We start from the raw sequence: 21,992 nt of genomic DNA on the forward strand, positions 1-21,992 counted from the left end.
ATACATGTAACGAGTTCAAACAGGTGCAGTTAATACAGGTAATGAGTGGAGAACAGAAGGGCTTCTTAAAGAAAAACTAACAGGTCTATGAGAGCCGGAATTCTTACTGGTTTGTAGGTGATCAAATACTTATGTCATGCAATAAAATGCAAATTAATTACTTAAAAATCATACAATGTGATGTTCTGGATTTTTGTTTTAGATTCCGTCTCTAACAGTTGAAGTGTACCTATGATAAAAATGACAGACCTTTACATGCTTTGCAAGTAGGAAAAGCTGCAAAATCGGCAGTGTATCAAATACTTGTTCTCCCCACTGTAAGTATTTGAAATCATTTCTAATAGTATTTGAACCCAGGTCTGGTGCTCTGGCCTGCCAGAAACAGAAGTCCTGTAGGCTTTTCTGCAGCCATGGCAGCCAGTTAGTAGAGCCTGTAATCCTCGACGGAGCGATAATGACATAGCCCCCTGCATTTATTACATGGAGGAGAGAGAAGAGAGGGAAAAGGCTGACTTTGAACAAATGAACACCCTGACCTTTATGCAATAAATATGACATGGGCTGTATAAAAAGACAAGATATCTTCTTCCCCTCTCCAAATGGGTGTCAACACTGATTCGCTACTGCCGTCTCTTGCTCTTCCTGTTCTCTCTCTCTCTCAATTAAATTGACATTATTGGGTGGTTGCTACTGTTGCCAAAGCAATGTAAATGAAGTTTGACATAAATCAACATTATGTTTGCGCAACAATAATATGTATCAAGAAAAACAATATACATGGAAAATAATACCCCAAAAAGAAGCAGTTGAGAAATGAAATCTACAAGAGCTCATGTGTATGACATGGCGGGGGCTATCATCTCTCTTATATTATGACAGGCCAGGACATAATCTGCTGCAAGGTCTACTGTCTCTGTTTCTCAAAAAAAAAAGATTTTCTCTTTAACAGGCCTCATGAAATCCTGCAGTTCTTTCTTTACATTTCAGGAGATAGCTACCTCTGAGTAGGGCTGAGCGATATGGCCAAAATATCATATCACGGTATTATTATTATTTTCTTAAATGTATTTGACGGTATTTTATGTTTTTGAATAATAAAAGTTCAAAGTTTGCTTTATGAGTAGTGCGTTACCCTTGGGTGGCAAAACATACATTCTAGGTGATTTCAATGGGTCTTCCTCCATTCCAAAAATATTTTTCATACATTTGAGATCATTTCCACACTGTCACTTAGTGCGTGCGGCAAGATATGGGCAAAAAATGAAAGCCCAATTTTTTTTTCAATTTTGCAATTACGATTTGACTTGTGATTTAGAGCAAAACACTTAGGTGAACTGTTGGAATCATGGAAATTCTATTTATGTAATTATGCCCTTAAAGCAGGTGTTTGGAGGATATGTTGGCACAGGTGTTGTTAGCCCCGAGATAAAGTCGAGGGCATTGTCACTTTTATACAACGGGTTACCAACATATTCAAATAATGATTTACATATTTTAATTAAAAACTTTATTATTCATACAACTCCCGACACAAATCTAGGGTTGCTACCCAAGCCGGCTGTTAGTTCATTCTGACGTTAAAATGTCTATTTACTCTGTTCCATCTAACTGCGCAATCCGCTGTCTCATCAGTCCAGTCAGGCAAATGATAAACTTGATCTCCACTATAAAAAGCATTTAGACATTATCTCATATTTTTTTAGACTAACATTTAGTTTTCAACAGTGGAGATTTGTTTAAACCTTGCTGTCTGCCTCTCTGACATTTGCAACATTGTTCCAATATTCAAATTCGATCTCCAGCTGTCCCGTAGTAATGAACGTGTAGGGGTCGGGTGTCGGGACGAAGCAGACAGACAGGCAGCGTTTCTCAGCCAGTCGAAATCATGAATCAGCTGGCATCATTTTTATGGATATATACCAAGAAATGTCAATAGAAAAAAGGTACAACGAAATGAAGTGCAGATAGTTTGCAGTCTTTCCAGCTTCAATGTTTGAAGTGATTGTGTTGTGATTTAGCTGTGTTGTTGGCTAGCTCCTCTGAACAACATTGTCATGACAACAGTTTCCTGACGAGAGAGCCAGGCGAAATCGCACCTCATTAGCTCATTGTTATGGATGTAAATTATTATTTTAACGTCAGAGCGAACGACCAGCCGGCTTGGGTAGCAACGCTATATTTGTGTCGGGACTACAGTGCCTTGCAAAAGTATTCATCCCCCTTGGTGTTTTTCCTATTTTGTTTAATTACAACCTGTAATTAGATTTTTATTTGGATTTCATGGAATGGACATACACCAAATAGTCCAAATTGGTGAAGTGAAATTAACAAAATTACTTGTTTGAAAATGAAAGAAAAAAAACTACGGAAACGGGAAGGTTGAGCTAACGTAGGCTAATGCGATTAGCATAAGTAGCAAGAACATTTCCCGGGATATAGACATATTGGATATTGACAGGAAGCTTAAAGTCTTGTTAATCTAACTGCACTGCCCAATTTACAGTGGCTATTACAGTGAAAGCATACCATGCGATTGTTTGAGGAGAGTGCACAGTTTTGAACATGAAAGGTTAGTAAAAAAAACAAATTAGGTACATTTGGGCAGTCTTGTTACAAAAGTTTGAACAAAAATGAAATGGTTAATTGGATCGGTCTAAAACTTTGCACATACACTGCTTCCATCTAGTGGCCAAAATGTACATTTCAGCTGGGTTGGAATAATATATTATTGTTTTTTTCTTTGTATTTTATTTTACCAGATCTATTGTGTTATATTCTCCTACATTCCTTTCACATTTCCCCCAAATGTAAAGTATTTCCTTTCAAATCGTACCAACAATATGCACATCCTTGCTTGAGGGCCTGAGATACAGGCAGTTAAATTTGGGTATGTCATTTTTGGCTAATATTGAAAAAAAAGGGGTGGATCCTTAAGAGGCTATGAAGCACCTAAATAAGATCTGGTGCAACCAATTACCTTCAGAAGTCACATAATTTGTTCAATAAAGTCCACCTGTGTGCAATCTAAGTGTCACATGATCTGTCACATGATCTCAGTATATATATACACATGTTCTGAAAGGCCCCAGAGTCTGCAACACCACTAAGCAAGGGGCACCATGAAGAACAAGGAGCTCTCCAAACAGGTCAGGGACAAGGTTTTGTAGTGGTACGGTTCAGGGTTTGGGTTATAAAAATATCAGAAACTTTGAACATCCCACAGAGCACCATTTAAATCCATTATTAAAAAATGGAAAGAATATGACACCACAACAAACCTGTCAAGAGAGGGCCGCCCACCAAAACTCACAGACCAGGCAAGGAGAGCATTAATCAGAGAGGCAACAAAGAGACACAAGATAACCCTGAAGGAGCTGCAAAGCTCCACAGCGGAGATTGGAGTATCTGTCCATAGGACCACTTTAAGCCGTACACTCCGCAGAGCTGGGCTTTACGGAAGAGTGGCCAGAAAAAAGTAATTGCTTAAAAAGGCATGTGGGAGACTCCCCAAACATATGGAAGAAGGTACTCTGGTCAGATGAAACTAAAATTGAGCTTTTTGGCCATCAAGGAAATGCTATGGCTGGAGCAAATCCAACACCTTTCATCACCCCGAGAGCACCATCCCCACAGTGGAGCATGGTGGTGGCAGCATCATGCAGTGGGGATGTTTTTCATCGGCAGGGACTGGAAAACTGGTCAGAATTATAGGAATGATGGATGGAGCTAAATCCAGGGAAATTCTTGAGGGAAACCTGTTTTAGTCTTCCAGAGATTTGAGACTGGGACAGAGGTTCACCTTCCAGCAGAACAATGACCCTAAGCATACTGCTGAAGCAACACTCGAGTGGTTTAAGGGGAAACATTTAAATGTCTTGGAATGGCCTAGTCAAAGCCCAGACCGCAATCGTATTGAGAATCTGTGGTATGACTTAAAGATTGCTGTACACAAGCGGAACCCATCCAACTTGAAGGAGCTGGAGCAGTTTTACCTTGAAGAATGGGCAAAAATCCCAGTAGCTAGATGTACCAAGCTTATGAAGACATACCCAAAGAGAATTTGCAAATGTAATTGCTGCAAAAGGTGGCTCTAGAAAGTATTTACTTTGGGCGGGGCGCATAGTTATGCACGCTCAAGTCTTCTGTTATTTTGTCTTATTTCTTGTTTGTTTCACAATAAAACATGTTTTGCATCAGTGGTAGGCATGTTGTTTATGTCAAATAATACAAACCCTCCAAAAATATCTATTTTAATTCCAGGTTGTAAGGCAACAAAATAGGAAAAATGCCAAGGAGGGTGAATACTTTCACAAGCCACTGTGTATCTTGTGGAAGGACAAAATAGTATGAATAAATAATCAAAATAAGATTTTTCATTAAAATATGTCAATCCCTATTTGAATATGCTGGTAAGCCATTGTATAAAAGTGATAATGCCCTCGAAGCCAGTGTGTGGAAGAAATATTGGCACCGTTTGCCGGCCCTCAACAAACAACACCCATGCCAATATATCCTCCAAAAACTGGCTTCGAGGGCATTATCAATTCAATGTAATGGTGTGCACTTTGAATACGGTGTTTGACATAAAAAATTCATAAAAATGAATTATTGTGATAGGCAGGGTGGGAACCCAAAGTGTTGACAAGTGTTTTCTAGGTCACCCTATAATCTTTGGCTACATTGAATGTTTTCTCTTAGCTACTTCATGTAGGACAATGAAGTAGGAAAATAGGCTACTTCACGTAGCTAACATATTCTTGCTTTGCGTATTCCTCATATTTGATTTGGAAGATACTGTTTTACAAAAAACATGTACAGTACCAGTCAAATGTTTGGACACACCTGCGCATTACATTATTTTGTACTATTTTCTTCATTGTAGAATAACAGTGAAGACATCCAACATATAAATAACACATATGAAATCATATAGTATGCAAAAAAGTGTTAAACAAATAAAAATATATTTTCTATTTGATATTCTTCAAAATAGCCACTCTTTGTCTCGATGACAGCTTTGCACACTCTTGGCATTCTCTCAACCAGCCTCATGAGATAGTCAACTGGAATGCATTTCAATTAACAGGTGTGCCTTGTTAAAAGTTAATTTGTGCAATTTCTTTCCTTAATGCATTCGAGCCAATCAGTTGTGTTGTGACAAGGTAGGGTGGTATACAGGAAACAGTCCTATTTGGTAAATGACCATATTATGACCGTATTAAGTCCATATTATGGCAAGAACATGAAGATGTGAAGGTCAGTCAATCTGGAAAACTTCATGTTTCTTCAAGTGTAGTCGCAAAAACCATCATGCGCTATGACGAAACTGGCTCTCATGCGGACCGCCATGGGAAAGGAAGACCCAGAGTTAACTTTGCTGCAGAGGAGAAGTTCATTAGAGTTACCAACCTCAGAAATTGCAGCCCAAATAAATGCTTCACAGACACATCTCAACATCAACTGTTCAGAGGAGACTGTGTGAATCAGGCCTTCAGGGTCAAATTGGGTCAAACCACAACTTAAGGACACCAATAAGAAGAAGAGACTTGCTTGGGCCAAGAAACACGAGCAATGGATATTAGACCAGTGGAAATCTTTCCTTTGGTCTGATGAGTCCAAATTTGCGATTTTTGGTTCTAACCACCATGTCTTTGTGAGACAGAGAGTAGGTGAATGGATGATATGTCACACCAGCCTTTGCTTTGGCTCCCCCTCATGTCCAGCTCATGTGTTCGGCATTGCCGGGCTTCTAGCTGCTGCTTAACCTGCTGCTGGCAAAGGCCCTTCACTCATCAACTCCGGACTTGTCTTGTCATCATCATTACACACACCTGGTTCTAATACCCAATCTATCACTGTGTTTATACTCCCTTAGTCATTCGTCTTTGTCGGTCATTGTAAATATTGCTTGTTTTCCTGAGAGGAATCTCTCCTACTTTTTCCTGAGTACTTTATTATTTTGCACTTTGGGTTTTGCTTTTATAATTATAGTGCTTTAATAAACTCAGTAGTTCTAAACCTGCAACCACATCCTGCCTGCTCCTCTCTACACTTGTGACATGATCTCTGCATGTGTAGTTCCCACTGTGAAGCATGGAGGAGGTGTGGGGGTGCTTTGCTGTTGACACTGTATATGATTTATTTAGAATTCAAGGCACACTTAACCAGCATGGCTACCACAGCATTCTGCAGCAATACGCCATCCCATCTGGTTTGCACTTAGTGGGACTATAATTTGTTTTTCAACAGGACAATGACCCAACACACCTCCAGGCTGTGTAAGGGCTATTTGACCAAGTAGGAGAGTGATGGAGTGCTGCATCTGATGACCTGGCCTGCACAATCACATGACCTCAACCCAATTGAGATGGTTTGGGATGAGTTTGACCGCAGAGTGAAAAAAAAGCAGCCAATAAGTGCTCAGCATATGTGGGAACTCCTTCAAGACTGTTGGAAAAGCATTCCAGGTGCAGCTGGTTGAGAGAATGCCAACAGTGTGCAAAGCTGTCATCATGGCAAAAGGGTGGCTACTTTGAAGAATCTAAAATATATTTTAATTTGTTTAAAATGTTTTGGTTACTACATGATTGCATATGTGTTATTTCATAGTTTTGATGTTGTCGATATTCTTCTACACTGTAGAAAATAGTAAAAATAAAGAAAAATCCTTTAATGAGTAAGTGTATTCAAACTTTTGACTGGTACTGTAGATGTAGGTCTACACCATCACTGGTGTTATCAGGCTGTATAGCTAGTTACGTTTGATCTGACTCAGTACATTTATTAGCTAGCTAGCGATTAGAATTAGTGATTAGTGTTAGTGATTAGCGGCTAACAAGATTTAGGCCCAGATGTAAGAAACTCAAACTAATAGTGTAATTATAGAACGCTAGTGGATTTATATTAAGAAGCAAAGTGAAAACAGCATCATTATCATCAACATTGTTGCATGTGCTGCATTGACCATGCAGAGACTGAACGCAAGTGCCTCATGGTCAGAGGAACAACAAATGCGCTCCTTGAGTGACTGGAGGCGGGGCTAGGTCTGTGTTGAACATGGCATGGAGACAGAAAGAGTGGAGAGAGAAGACTCAAGTAGCAAAGTAAACTTAAAAAATGGACGTTACACACTGTGCATAACATTTAAACAAACCAAACATTCTAATACCATTATAGAAGGTAAAGGAGAAACCCAAAACAGTCCATATATCAATACTGGTATATTATAAATATGGTATACCGCCCAGCCCTCTGAGTCATATTTCAAGCAGTGGATTAGGAAGTGCTTTTCATTCCCAGACTGTTTAGTTTCTTCTCTGACCTCTTCTTCTCTGTATCTATTGCCAGGCTATGGTCACTGAATCAGTACCTTGTGAATGTCTTCCTTTGTTTGAAATCTTGGATTTTGACACGGTGCTGTGCTAAATTGATATCTATATTTAGAAATGGCTAACATTGCAGTTTGCAATTAAATAACATTTGTTTTGCCACAATTAGTAAATGTACTTTGATCAGAGATTTTTGTTGCTTCTGCTTTTGGTGCTTCTACACCTGCATTGCTTGCTGTTTGGGGTTTTAGGCTGGGTTTCAGTACAGCACTTTGAGACATCAGCTGATGTAAGAGGGCTTTATAAATACATTTGATTGATTGATTGTTATTTGTGGTCGAATGGTTGAATTTAGCTGATACATAAGAAAGGCTTTACACTGGGCAGTTCAACATCTAGCTTTGATTTACATTTGATTGAGTTGTCAACTACTGTGAATTCAACGTGAAGTCCACATCTAATTTTGATTTACATTTGATTGAGTTGTCAACTACTGTGAATTCAACGTGAAGTCCACATATAATTTTGATTTACATTTGATTGAGTTATCAACTACTGTGAATTGAAGTTGAAATCAACATCTAGTTTTGATTTACATTTGATTGAGTTGTCAACTACTGTGAATTCAATGTGAAATCAACAAAAACTTTACCATGTCTTTTGATTTAGGTTAAAAGTTGGGTTGTTGAGGCCTCCCGGGTTGTGCAACAGTCTAAAGCACTACATGTAAAGCACTTGAGCTGTCACTACAGACCCGGGTTCAATCCCAGGGAAGGGTTTGTCCGGCCGGGATATCCTTGTCCTATCGTGCTCTAGCGACTGCTGTGGCGGGACAGATGCACGCACGCTGACTTTGATCGGCAGTTGTAGGGTGTTTCCTCTGACACATTAGTGCTGGTTGGCAGGGTTGTGTTTCTGAGGACTCATGGCTCTCTCCTGAGTCCATACGGGAATTGCAGCGATGGGACAAGACTGAATGAGATATCAATGAGATATCATGAAATTTAGGAGAAAAAGTATATACTGACTTTGATTCAACCTCATCACATATTCTTTTGGAAACATTAACATGCAAATAGTTAATATCGTATAGCTTATTATTCATCCAGCTAAGCGGTTGGTGTGTCTGTACTGACGAGAAATCTAAAGATCAGTGTGTCATATCTGTTTTGAGCCTAGTTAACGTTGCTTCCTTCTGTCTACTCTGACAGCCCCTCAGACACTTAAGGATTTATGAATATTTCCTCCATGTAGCCTGTCCATCTGCGTGACACTGTCTACCCATGGCCTTGGGAATATGTTTCAATCTATTAAAGCAAACCAAAGGAGTCATTACATTAAATAGGTGGGGGGATAGGGAGAATGGGATAAAGAGAGGTAGAGAGAGAGAGAGACCGAAGGGGGTGAGAAAAAGAGAGGGGAGAAGTGAGGAGAGAGAGAGAAAGAGGGAGGGATGGAGTGACACACTGAATTGGTTATTAATGGAAAAGCTCAGCCCATAGGGCAGTTGAAATACAATGATATCCTACGAGAAAATATGAGGGTGTCACTTTCCCAAAAGTCATGGTAAATGTCAGCGTTTTAACGTCCCCGACGCTAATTTTATGGCAGTAATGTTTGGAGGAGAGAGTTTAGGAAACACGGCCCACTGGCCACACTGATTATTCCGCTCACCTTCTCTCTCTCTCTCTCTCTCTCTCTCTCTCTCTCTCTCTCTCTCTCTCTGTCTCTCTCAAATGGGTTTGTGCTGCAAGCGATTTCATCTCTAAGTGAAGGGAACATTAGGAAAGTGGAGGAGAGAGAGAGGGGGAGACAGAGACAGAGAGAGAGGGGAAGAGGACAGAGTGGGAGACAGAGAAAATAGCGAGAGATAGGGAGACGATTCAGGGGGAGAGTGGGAGGGAAATGGTGAGACAGAGGGTAAGATGGAGAGTAGAAAGATAGAAGGAGGAGAGAGAGAGAACACAGGGCTTGATTTTCCTGCTGCGATAAGACGTTGGAAGCCAAATGTTACCAGTAAAATCCGTCCCAAAACATCTGGGGGCCTGCATGCCTATGTAGTGTGTACCCAGATGTTGATATCCTGACCTTGTGGGGTATTAACCCAACCTGGACATATGCACAACATATGCAGGTCTTAGTCATAGTAAAGGAATCTCTCCTGTATGGATGTACACGTTTCTACAATATGTTCTCTGTATCTACATACCTGCTTTAGGGGGAATCCAAAAGCATCCTATGGATACACTGTTTGTAAATGGTGAAAGCCTACTTTAGGTGTTTTTACAACAATGGTTAAACGTCACTATTTTATGGACTACAAACTGGCGAGTACTATTGTGTTCTGTGTCCTGATTGACCATATTAGACTGGGGCGAAAAAAACACTACACCATAGCTATCCCTAGTGGGACAGAGGTTAATGATTTGACTGCAGAGCTGAAGATTACAGGTTCAATTCCACATGTTTAATAACCATGTTTTTTTTTAAATAAACAGAAATTGAGGCTCAGATATAATCTACTAAAAGAGAGGATGTCTTTATTTCGTTCAGATTTATAAATCCAGTCAGAAATGCAGAATTTAGACTAACTATAAAGAAATTAACATTGGGTAAAAATGGACTGTTGAACTATGTCTGATTGGCAGTCCTTCAGACATTGACAATAGTTTAAAAAAATAAAAGAAGAAGCAAAATCAACATATTTCAGAACTGTGTATCAAAAAGTGTTGGTAATCCAGTTTACTTCTGGAAAGTGGTAAAATCTGTTAAACAAAACTCCACCCCCTCATTTCCCCAGCAGGTTCTGACAGCCTCTGGTCCCATACTAGACCAAATTGAAATTTGCTGTGCTTTTGATGACCATTTTTGCTTCAGTTTGAAAGGATAGGTCACTAGAGAATGATACACTAATAGATTTACAAACTTTATTTTAATTTATGTTTGATGTGTATGATGTACTAAGTGCTTTGCTAAAGATTGATGTTAATAAATCCATAGGGGCTGATTCACTTAATCCCTGCTTACTGTGGCTCTCTGTCCCACTTATTGCAGAACCATTTACCTATATCTTCAATTTGTCAATTGTTTCTGGTGTTATCCCTAAGATCTGGAGAGCGGCACATGTCCTTCCCCTACAAAAAGGATGAGATCCTTCTGACTTAGATAACTACCATCCAATCTCCAAATTATCTTGCCTTTCCAGAGTTTTAGAATCCCTGGCCAACTGTCAGCTAATAACTTTTTTTACTTCCCAGTCTATTCTTAATGTGCACCAATCCGGTTTTAGACCGGAACCGTTTCAGCTGCTACGCTTCTTTTAGAAGATGTGTTAAATTGCTTAGATCATACAAATCCTTGTGCTGCCTTACAGACCTTTCCCAGGCCTTTGACACCGTTGACCATCACAGTTTCATTCAAAGGTTGACTGATGTAGGCCTGGATCAGGCTTCTTACACATGGTTTGAGAATGATCTGTCTGACAGGACACAATGTGTGATTTCTAGTTTCCTGGATATTATGAAAGGTGTACCACAGGGGTCGGTATTGGGACCTGTTCTCTTGACAATTTATTTATTTATATGTATATTTATTTTCCCCCCCCAAGTTTTCCCCCAATCCAATTGTTGGTTACAGTCTTGTCTCTTCGCTGCAACTCCCATACAGACTCGGGAGAGGCGAAGGTCAAGAGCCGTGCGTCCTCCGAAACACAACCCAACCAAGCCTTGCTGCTTCTTAACACAATGCCCACTTAACCCGGAAGCAAGCCGCCCCATAATGTTGGAGGAAACACAGTAGACCTGGTGACTGTGTCAGTGTGCGCTGTACCCAGCCCGCCACAGGAGTCACTAGTGAGCGATGGGACAAGGACATCCCTGCCGGCCAAACCCTCTCCTATCCCGGACGATGCTGGGCCAATTGTGCGCCACCCCATGGGTTTCCCGGTTGCTGCTGGCTGCAACAGAGCCTGGACTCGAACCCAGAATCCCTAGGTGCACAGCTAGTAACTGCGATGCAGTGCCTTAGACCACTGCGCCACTCGGGAGGCCTCTCTTTACTATTTCTATAAATAATATAGGTTTATCTGTTAAAACTTGTAATATTCATCTGTATGCAGACAATACTGTTATGTATGCCACTGCCCCAACTATAGACCAGGTGTTGTTAGAGCTGCAATCTGGCTTTGTTGCCCTAGTTGGTTTAAAACTTTTACTTAATGTGGAAAAGACTAAGTATATGTTGTTCTCTAATTCTCACCCAAAAAATCATATGGACTACATATTTATTAATTGAATGGTCCCATCGACTGGGTTTTGGGCATTTAGATTGACAAGGATTTAACATTTAAAAAACATTGATGAGCTAAGATTTAAAGTGGGCTTCTTTTTTTAGAAATAGATCTTGTACAGTTAACTTTCCTGGCAGTTCTTGACTATGGTGCCGCCATTTACCAGAATGCAGCAGCCACTACTCATAAACCTTTGGATGCCGTCTACCATAACGCCCTTCGTTTCATCACAGGTGACAGTTTTAATACTCATCACTGCTTCCTGTATCAAAAAGCCTTCTTTATTAAAGTCGCGTAAATCACTTCACTATTCCCTTTTTGTTTACAAAGCTCTTCTACACAGGCTTCCGACCTACCTAACTTTGTTGTTGAGGTATAAAGACATGAGTTACCAAACCCTGTCACAGGGTTGGTTAACTCTTGAGGTTCCACTAATGTGGAGCACGTCACTATTCCCTTTTTGGGGAAGTACAGAAGCTTCTGACCTACCTAACTTTGTTGTTGAGGTATAAAGACATGAGTTACCAAGCCCAGTCACAGGGTTGGTTAACTCTTGAGGTTCGTCGGGTCTCCACCGAATTCGGCATTCCGCTTTTGTTTTAATGCACCTCACTGCTGGATACATTTTCGGATCTCATTACAATTAGATGTTCTGGTGCCACTTGTGCAGTTTAGGGTGTTCATTGAGGACCTAGTGGCTGAGGACTGTAACGGTTTTTCATACGTTTTGTGTTTTGTATTGATTGCTGTTTTGTTTGTTGTTGTATTGTTATGATCAGGGCACCCTTGGGAATGAGACCTCTTAGGTCTTAGTGGGTTTTCCCCGGAATAAATGCAAATAATACAAAAATGAAGTGTAAAAAATATGTTTATGTTTGATTAAATGTTGTTTATTTGTCCTATGAAAGTCATGTGCCACGTGTCTCTATATCACCTGCAATACAGTCTTCAAATGTGAATTGCCATTAGATCTGTTGAGAAACATAATGGGGATGTATTCCAATCTGCTTTCTTATGCTTTAAGGAGCTACGACTGTGCTGAGAATGTTGTGGTAATAATACAGTAAAACCTAAATATAACAATCTGTACATGTTCTTGAAATGATCTGAGGACCTCCAAGACAAAGTCAAATGTTTATTGCGTAAACATCAATGGAATATTATGTTAAATCTAAAACAAATATGCTATGAAGGTCATAAAAACAGACTTATTTGGGAATTGGGGAACATTGTGCAACATTGTGGGAATGCTCTGTGCAACCTATGTGAATATCACAATAATATTCTTGCAACATCCCAGACAACTCCCATACCTATATTTAATGTTCTGGGAACCTTTAAAGAACTTCGACTAGGATGTATGTCAACATTATTACATTAAGGGAATGTCCTGTGCAACCTAACTTAAACACTGTATGAATTTCATCACAACTGAGCATAGTTTGTGTTTTGGGAACATATCTCTTGTAATTTACCCACTATGTTCCCACAACATGTTTTGGGAACCTTTAAAGAACTCTGAAAGGCTGTTCTGTCAACATTCTTTCAACATCAGATGAATGTTGTGTACATCCTGAAACAAACATTATCTGAACCTCAGCAAAACTGGACAGTTAGGTCCAGCTTAGGTGACATACACTGTAACTATACTGAACAAAAATAGAACTAAACATGCAAAATGTCAATGATTTTACTGAGTTACTGTTCATACAAGAAAATCTGTAAATGTTTCATAAATTCATTAGGCCCTAATCTATGGATTTCAAATGGCTGGGCAGGGGCGCAGCCATGGGTAGGACTGAGAGGGCATAGGCCCACCCACTGCGGAGCCAGGCCCAGCCAAACAATATGACTTTATTAGAGACATAAATACTCCTCCGTTTCATCAGCTCTCCATGTGGCGGGTCTCAGGCGATCCCACAGGTGAAGAAGCCGGATGTGGAGGTCCTGGGCTGGCGTAGTTACATGTGGTCTGTGGTTGTGAGGCCGGTTGGACATACTGCCAAATTCTCTAAAACAACGTTGGAGGCGGCTTATGATAGAGAAATGAACATTCAATTATCTGGCAACAGCTCTGGTAGACATTCATGCAGTCAGCATGCCATTTGTGGCATCGTGACAAACCTGCACATTTTAGAATGGCCTTTTATTGTCACCAGCACAAGGTGCACTTGTGTAATGATCATGTGTGTAATCAACGTCTCTTTATATGCCACACATGTCAGGTGGATTGACTATCTTGGCAAAGGAGAAATGTTCACTAACAGGGATATAAACAAATTTGTGCACAACATTATGAGAAATATGAATTTTGTGGGTATAGAATACTGGAATATAAAACAGTAGACCAACACTTTACATGCTGCTTTTATATTTTTGTTCAGTATACAACAGTTAAATATCACTATTTTGACATACAATGTTGCTTATTTCAAATGCTACTTTCTCGTTTGAAGCAAGATGCATTGTACAGCTAACGGTCCATAGGGTTTATTTGACAAGGTGAAGTTAAAAATATTCTAATATCTACCGCTACAGTCGCATCGTCTTCTATTAGCAGCCTAAGAGGTCACAGCCACTCCATTTGAAGGAGGACAACTTCCTCCCTCCTCAACCACTCTACTGGCAGGTCAAATAAAATGTAATTGTGCCTGGCTGAAAGCACGCCGTCCGGCTTTGTGTCTGCCCCACTGACAACCTCCAGGTTTTAGCACTCCGTTATCTTTTTGGGAGGAACACACCGTTTGTAAGGACACAGGCTTCACCTGTCAATAAATCACACTGACTTCCCACACTGACTTCCCTGACTTCCCTGGCCCCGGCTAAATGCACAGCCTGCAGAGAGAGGCTGCATTTTTCTCTATCTCGATTTTCTCTCTCTCTTGCGCTCTCGCCTTCCGTCTCTGTCTCCTGCTCTTCTCTTGCCTGGGTCGGTCTCTCTTTATCTCTCTCTCTCGCTATCTTCCCACTGGGCACAGATGTCAGTTCAACATCTAGTTTTGATTTACATTTGGTTGAGTTGTCAACTAAACGTGAATTCAATGTGAAATCAACAGAACATTTCACCTTCATTGGATTTCAGTTAAAAGTTGGGTGAAAAAAATACAATATTAGCTTACGTTGATTACTTTTTGCAAATCCAATTAGTTTTCCACATTGATTAAACGTCATCATATTCAATTATTTTGTTGAAATGACGTGGAAACAATGTTAATTCAACCAGTTTTTGCCCAGTCGGGTTGTTCTTTCTCTCCCACTCGCTCCTTCCTCCTGCCTCTTTCTCTCTATTGGCTTCTCACTATATCTTTTTACATTACCCTAATCTATCCTTTTATCTACAGTATCTTATACTTCCATCTCTCTCTCTCTCTCTCTCTCTCTCTCTCTCTCTCTCTCTCTCTCTCTCTCTCTCTCTCTCTCTCTCTTCATGTGTCATTTTCTCCTCTTCTCTTTCCCTCCCTCAGCTGAAAGCTCCCGAGGGAGCTCCGGATTCAAACACAGGAACCAGAAAACATATGGCACATTTTCAAACTCCCAAGGTCAATTACAGCTATTTATCCAGAGATTGTGGCTCAATTTCCCAAGGTTTCCTGTTGATTTACCGCAGATAGCCTATGCATGTCTGTCATATTTAAATCCGAGGCAGTATTTAGTTGCATCCTCCTCTCGCTTTCCCTTCTCTGCGACTCTCCATCAAACATTTCAAAGGCTTTCAAGTGGATTTGAGACATGTTTTATCTCCCATTATCATGCAGACCGTCTTCTTCTCCCTCCTCAGCATAGCTAGGTCCGAGTGCCGCTCCTCGCACAACACAAATCTAATAACATGTCAATTGGAGATAAGCCCAGATTCCTCTGAGTGATCTTTTTTTTTTTCTTTTTTTTTTTACATCCGTAGTTTGTCAAATAAATTCCATGGCCTCCCGTTTTAGAGGCACCACAGCACATTGTGGAGTGAGAAAATTAACTGTATAGGTGATTCATCATTGCTATCCCACTGTCAAGGACTCCAAACCGCTATTGAGGGCTGGAGGGAGGAGAAGAGGAAGAGAGGGATGGGGGCTTTCTTTTTTAAATTATGGTATTTCATTCGCCATTGTATTTAGGCCTACTGCATCCCCATTTTTCATTTGTGGCTCTTACTATCCAGCCAAAACAGTTGTGGCATGAAATGTTATTTGTGACATGGCAGACACGCGAGAGGGGGGGGGGGGGGGGGGGGGGGGGGGGTTGTATTTCACAGCGGAGGCCCTTTACCACACTTTTACCATAGAGAGTAGCCTACAGTGCGTATAGCACAAGAGGCTGTCACAGCTGCTGCTGGCAGTGCTCGCTGGAGGAGACGTATCACCTGAAAACACTCCATTCCAGCATCACTCCAGCGTCTGTCGCTGTAATTAAGTGGAAGTCAATGATGCCGGAGCGACGGTGAGGAATAAACATGCAAACACATGCCAGAGAAGAGGAGAATAGAGGAGAGGGGTGGTAGGGGAGAGGGAAGGAAGGAGAAGATTAGAGGAGATGAAGAGTAGGGAGTTGAGGAAAGACCTGGTGAAAGCCTGAAGAAGAAAAAACTCATCGGGAGTTTCACTGCAATAAACACGGAGTTGAACAAACAGTGATGACTGAATATTGATTGAATTAACTGTTTGCTTCCATGTGCTCTTGTCAACCTGCCTGTATTTGCGCACACACCTCTTTTGTTGAAAATTACATGTGCTCTGACAAGCGGTGCAGTTCAGCTCTGTAGTTGTGAGTCTATCTGGAACCAAACACAAAGCTGTTTGCTTTTTCCCATGCCGCGTGACAGGATGTTTCCCCTGCAACAAAGTGATCAAATATTCTCTGTAATCTGCTGGCGTGTTGCAGAAGGGGAGACCTGCTGAGTGCAAAGCTGGAGTTTGTTAAAGCAATGATTTATGATGAATGCCAACACTAAATAAGGGACAGAGTCTATACAGTACAAATCAATTACAAAGCTACAACAACAGGCCTTCTATCAAATCAATGTTATCGCAGGTGCAGCTAAATGCTTGTGTTTCTAGCTCCAACAGTGCAGTAATACCTAGCAATAAAAAATAAATAAAAGAATACACACAATAAATAAATTAAGAAATTTCAGATCGAGCAATGGCAGAGATCAGAATATATATATACTGTATATACACGACCGTTCCAAAAATTTGGGGTCACTTAGAGATGTCCTTGTTTTTGAAAGAAAAGCATATTTTTTGTCAATAAAAATAACATCAAATTCATCAGAAATACAGTGTAGACATTGTTAATGTTGTAAATGACTATTGTAGCTGGAAACGGCAGATTTTTTATGGAATATCTACAAAGGCCTACAGAGGCCCATTATCAGCAACCATCACTCCTGTGTTCCAATTGCAAGTTGTGTTAGCTAATCCAAGTTTATAATTTTAAAACGGTTTTGTTTTATTAAAGAAGCAATAAAACTGGCCTTTAGACTAGTTGAGTATTTGGAGCATCAACATTTGTGGGTTCGATTTCAGGCTCAAAATGGCCAGAAACAAAGCCTTTCTTTCTGAAATGCGTCAGTCTATTCTTGTTCTGAGAAATGAAGACTATTCCATGTGAGAAATTGCCAAGAAACTGAAGATCTCGTAGAACACTGTGTACTACTCCCTTCACAGAACAGCGCAAACTGGCCCTAACCAGAATAGAAAGAGGAGTGGGAGGCCCCGGTGCACATGCACAACTGAGCAATTTGACACGTGCATTAGAGTGTCTAGAAAAACAGAAGCCTCACAAGTCCTCAACTGGTAGCTTCATTAAATAGTATCTGCAAAACACCAGTCTCAAAGTCAGCAGTGAAGAGGCGACACCGGGATGCTGGCCTTCTAAAAAAAAAAAAGATTTTTTTTTCAGAAACAAGGACACTTCTAAGTGACCCCATACTTTTGAACAGTAGTATTTATATATATATATATATATATATATATATATATATATATATATATATAAAAGTTTGGGCGCACCTACTCATTCCAGGATTTTTCTTTATTTTTTAACTATTTTCTACATTGTAGATCAATAGCAAAGACATCAAAACTATGAAATAAATAATGTAGTAACGAAAAAGGTTTTAAACAAGACTGTGCCAAGATTGTGCAAAGCTGTCATCAAGGCAAATGGTGGCTACTTTGAAGAATCTACTTTGAAGAATTTTTTTTTTTTAATGAACACTTTTTTGGTTACCTTATGATTCCATATGTGTTATTTCATAGTTGTGATGTCTTCACTATTAACCTACAATGTAGAATGTGTTGCTTCATAGTTTGGATGTCTTCACTATTAATCTACAATGTAGAATATGTTATTTCACAGTTTTGATGTCTTCACTATTAATCTACACTATTATGTAGAAAATAGTAAAAAAAGAAATAAAACCCTTGAATGAGTAGGTGTGTCCAAACTTTTGACTGGTACTGTATATGCTGTGTATAATGGTGTGTAAAGACAGTATGAACAGTATATGAATAGAAAAGATACGTACAGCAGTAGTTATATAGGATGAGCCATGACTAGAATACAGTATGTAAACATTGTTAAAGTGACCAGTGCTCATTTACTCTATGTACTATGTACATACATCTCTAAGGTTCATGGTAGAGTACTGGCTGGTAGCCAGCGAGAACTGTGACTAAGGCTAGTGGTGACTGTTTAACAGTCTGATGGCCTGGAGATAGAAGCTGTTTCTCAGTCTCTGGGTCCCAGCTTTGGTGCACCTGTACAGTCAACCACCTTCTAAATTGTAGTGGGGTGAACAGGCCGTGGCTCGTGTAGCTGAGGTCCTTGATGATCTTCTTGGCCTTTATGTGACACCAGGTGCTGTTGATGTCCTGGAGGGCAGGCAGTGTGACCCCAGTGATGCGTTGGGCTGACCACACCACCCTCTGGAGAGCCCTGCGGTTGTAGGCGGTGCAGTTGCCGTAGCAGGCGGTGATACAGCCCGACAGGATGCTCTCAATGGTGCATCTGTAGTTCTTGAGGGTCTTAGGGGCCAAGCTGAATTTCTTCAGCCTCCTGAGGTTGAAGAGGTGCTGATGCACCTTCTTCACGATGCTGTCTATGTGAAGGGACCATTTCAGGTTGTCAGTGTTGTGGATGACGAGGAACTTTAAGCTTTTGACCCTCTCCACCCTCTCCCTATGGAGCCCCCGTGTTGAACATCAGTGTGGAGGAGGTGTTGTTGCCTACCTTCACCACCCGTGGTCGGGCCCAGCAGGAAGTCCAGGAACCAGTTGCCCAGGGAGGGGTTCAGACCCATGGCCCTGAACTTAGTGATGAGCTTGGAGGCCACTATGTTGAAGTCTACTAGCGTTGGTAGCAGTTATGCTGATTTTATTGGACAGAGATATTTGCAGTAGTGATCAGAGAGGGGGCTATATGAATTGTAATGTAATGAATGCAAATGGTAGATGTTGTATATGTATATGAACAACATCAGAGGTCGTTGGAGTTCGGTGGTTATGTTGATAGTGTTGTCAGCCGCTTTAAGGCGCCATTCCAATCATGTGCCAAGTATTTTAAATTATATAGTAGTTTAATTTCAGTGTAACAGTAAAAAAAATATATCTTGCTTCAAATTAGTTTTTCGTTGGAGCTCTTGTTAGGGAGGATGCCATTCTCTCATATGCTCAGTCAAATGAGTTTTTCGCTGGAGCTCTTGTTAGAGAGGATGCCATTCTCTCATATGCTCAGTCAAATGAGTTTTTCGCTGGAGCTCTTGTTAGAGAGGATGCCATTCTCTCATATGCTCAGTCAAATGAGTTTTTCGCTGGAGCTCTTGTTAGAGAGGATGCCATTCTCTCATATGCTCAGTCAAATGAGTTTTTCGCTGGAGCTCTTGTTAGGGAGGATGCCATTCTCTCATATGCTCAGTCAAATGAGTTTTTCGCTGGAGCTCTTGTTAGAGAGGATGCCATTCTCTCATATGCTCAGTCAAATGAGTTTTTCGCTGGAGCTCTTGTTAGAGAGGATGTAATTCTCTCATATGCTCAGTCAAATGAGTTTTTCGCTGGAGCTCTTGTTAGAGAGGATGCCATTCTCTCATATGCTCAGTCAAATGAGTTTTTCGCTGGAGCTCTTGTTAGAGAGGATGTCATTCTCTCATATGCTCAGTCAAATGAGTTTTTCGCTGGAGCTCTTGTTAGAGAGGATGCCATTCTCTCATATGCTCAGTCAAATGAGTTTTTCGCTGGAGCTCTTGTTAGAGAGGATGCCATTCTCTCATATGCTCAGTCAAATGAGTTTTTCGCTGGAGCTCTTGTTAGAGAGGATGCCATTCTCTCATATGCTCAGTCAAATGAGTTTTTCGCTGGAGCTCTTGTTAGAGAGGATGCCATTCTCTCATATGCTCAGTCAAATGAGTTTTTCGCTGGAGCTCTTGTTAGAGAGGATGCCATTCTCTCATATGCTCAGTCAAATGAGTTTTTCGCTGGAGCTCTTGTTAGAGAGGATGCCATTCTCTCATATGCTCAGTCATCCCACAATAAAGCAGTAAAAACATGAACAACAGCAAATTACCACAGAAGTGACTTCTTAAAAGTAGGCAGTTCATTATTTTTTTATGAAGTCAAATGATAAACTGATTTGAATCAATTAGGCATCCATTCAACAGGAGGGAAAATATAAAACAAGAGGTGGAAAACAGAGCAGAGAGGTTGTTGTCGCTCTCCACGGACCAACAGTGCATATTCCACTCTCTTTTTCCCTCTCCCCAAAAATGTATACAGATTCTTTTCTTCCAAATTACAAACTCTATAAACTGTGGATCCGAGCACTCTAACACTCCACTGCCTGCTGGTGAGCCCATGTTTCCAGGGCATTTGCAGATGCTCTAAATAATCTCCAATGTTTTTGTTCAATCTGCTCTGAGGATGGGTGAAATAAATACTTTAAACTAATTAATGGCCGACCAGCTGTTCCTACCACTTGGCTGGCGTTAGTGAATATTGATGGGAGGAGAGAGAGAAAGCGAGAGGGGGGGAGGGAGAGAGACCATGAGGAGGGAAAGAGAGAGGAGAGAGAGGGACTGTGAGGAGGGATCTTGTCTGTTTTTGTGCAGCATTCACTCTGCCACGTAAACATGTATGAATAGTGGATGAGAGGGGAGAGAGGGGACCTGCACAGAGCACAGTCAGGGTGCAGCAGTAGAGGAAATAGAGTGGATTTGATCAAAATGGAGAAAAGAGGGACAACTGATGGCACATATAATATATCATTTTGAGGCGTGTGTGTGTTCTTGTTTTCCTACCTTATCAGGACCCTAATGTCCTAACAATTCACCTGAATGTTCTGAAAAGGTAGGAAACAAAATAACTTTTTTGAAAAGTCAGGACTTCATGTCCTCAATTTTTTCAATTGCTATTTTAAGGATTAGGTTCAGGGTTTTGGGGTTGAGGTTAGGGTTTGGGCTAGGGTTAAGGTTGGGATTTTGAGGGTTACAGTCAGGTTAGGGGTAGGGTTAGGGAAAATAGGATTTGTAATGGTCAAAAATTTTCACTACCCAAAAAGTCCTGACATTTTGCAAAAATAAATCTTCGTGTGTGCGTGCATGTGTGTGGTATAAGTGGTTGACTTATTCAGCCCCTTCCGACATAAACATAAAGTGGAACCTCTTCCTGACAGAGTGTAATGTCTCTCTCTCGCTCTCTCTTTCTTTATCTAGCTATCTCTCTCTCAATTCAATTAAATTCAGAAGTTTTTATTGGCAAAGTGGTACCTCTTCCTGACAGAGTGGAATATCTCTCTCTCTCTTTCTTTATCTAGTGCTCTCTCTCAATTCAATTTAATTAAATTCAGAAGTCTTTATTGTCATGGACGTGTTGAACACATACATTACCAAAGCAAATATATAGAAACATATCAATGATGACACAGATAGATATTTTGCACATACACACGCATATACACACCACTCTCTCTCGCTCTCTCTCTCCCTGGTGTGTTATGGATAGTGTGTACAGCAGATGGCAGGGCCCTGCCTGGCCCTCTGTTGGTGATGAATGGTGGATGATGTCATCCTATAAGTTTGACAGGCACCCGTGCGTGCGTACACAAAGGAAGCTGATCCAGCCGAGGTAATGGAGCTCTGTAGGCCTGCTTCTTCTTATTTGGGAATCCACATGATTTACTCCCTTCAATGGGAAAAGCTGAATTTGTGTCCTGGATGGATGAAGGTTAACCCTTTGGTTAGACCCTGAGAGACAGTGTAGAGTAGACAATGCAGAGACTGGAGTGAATCTCAATAGTCTTTTTGTGAGTTCTTGTGATCTCATTCTCGAAAAACATTGGATGAGAAGAAACCTTGAATCCTCTCATCCAAGGTGATTTGAGAAGGAGGCACT

At 40.7% G+C, this 21,992-nt stretch overlaps 1 protein-coding gene across 2 annotated transcripts in view; it reads left to right on the plus strand.

The window, feature by feature from the left end:
- The window catches only part of dachd (dachshund d), a 303,675-nt gene that overhangs the window by 239,249 nt on the left and 42,434 nt on the right, over nucleotides 1-21,992 (plus strand). The window lies entirely within an intron of this gene.

The sequence above is a fragment of the Oncorhynchus kisutch genome, linkage group LG26 (genome assembly GCF_002021735.2).
Source record: "Oncorhynchus kisutch isolate 150728-3 linkage group LG26, Okis_V2, whole genome shotgun sequence".
In the NCBI taxonomy this organism is placed as follows: domain Eukaryota; kingdom Metazoa; phylum Chordata; class Actinopteri; order Salmoniformes; family Salmonidae; genus Oncorhynchus; species Oncorhynchus kisutch.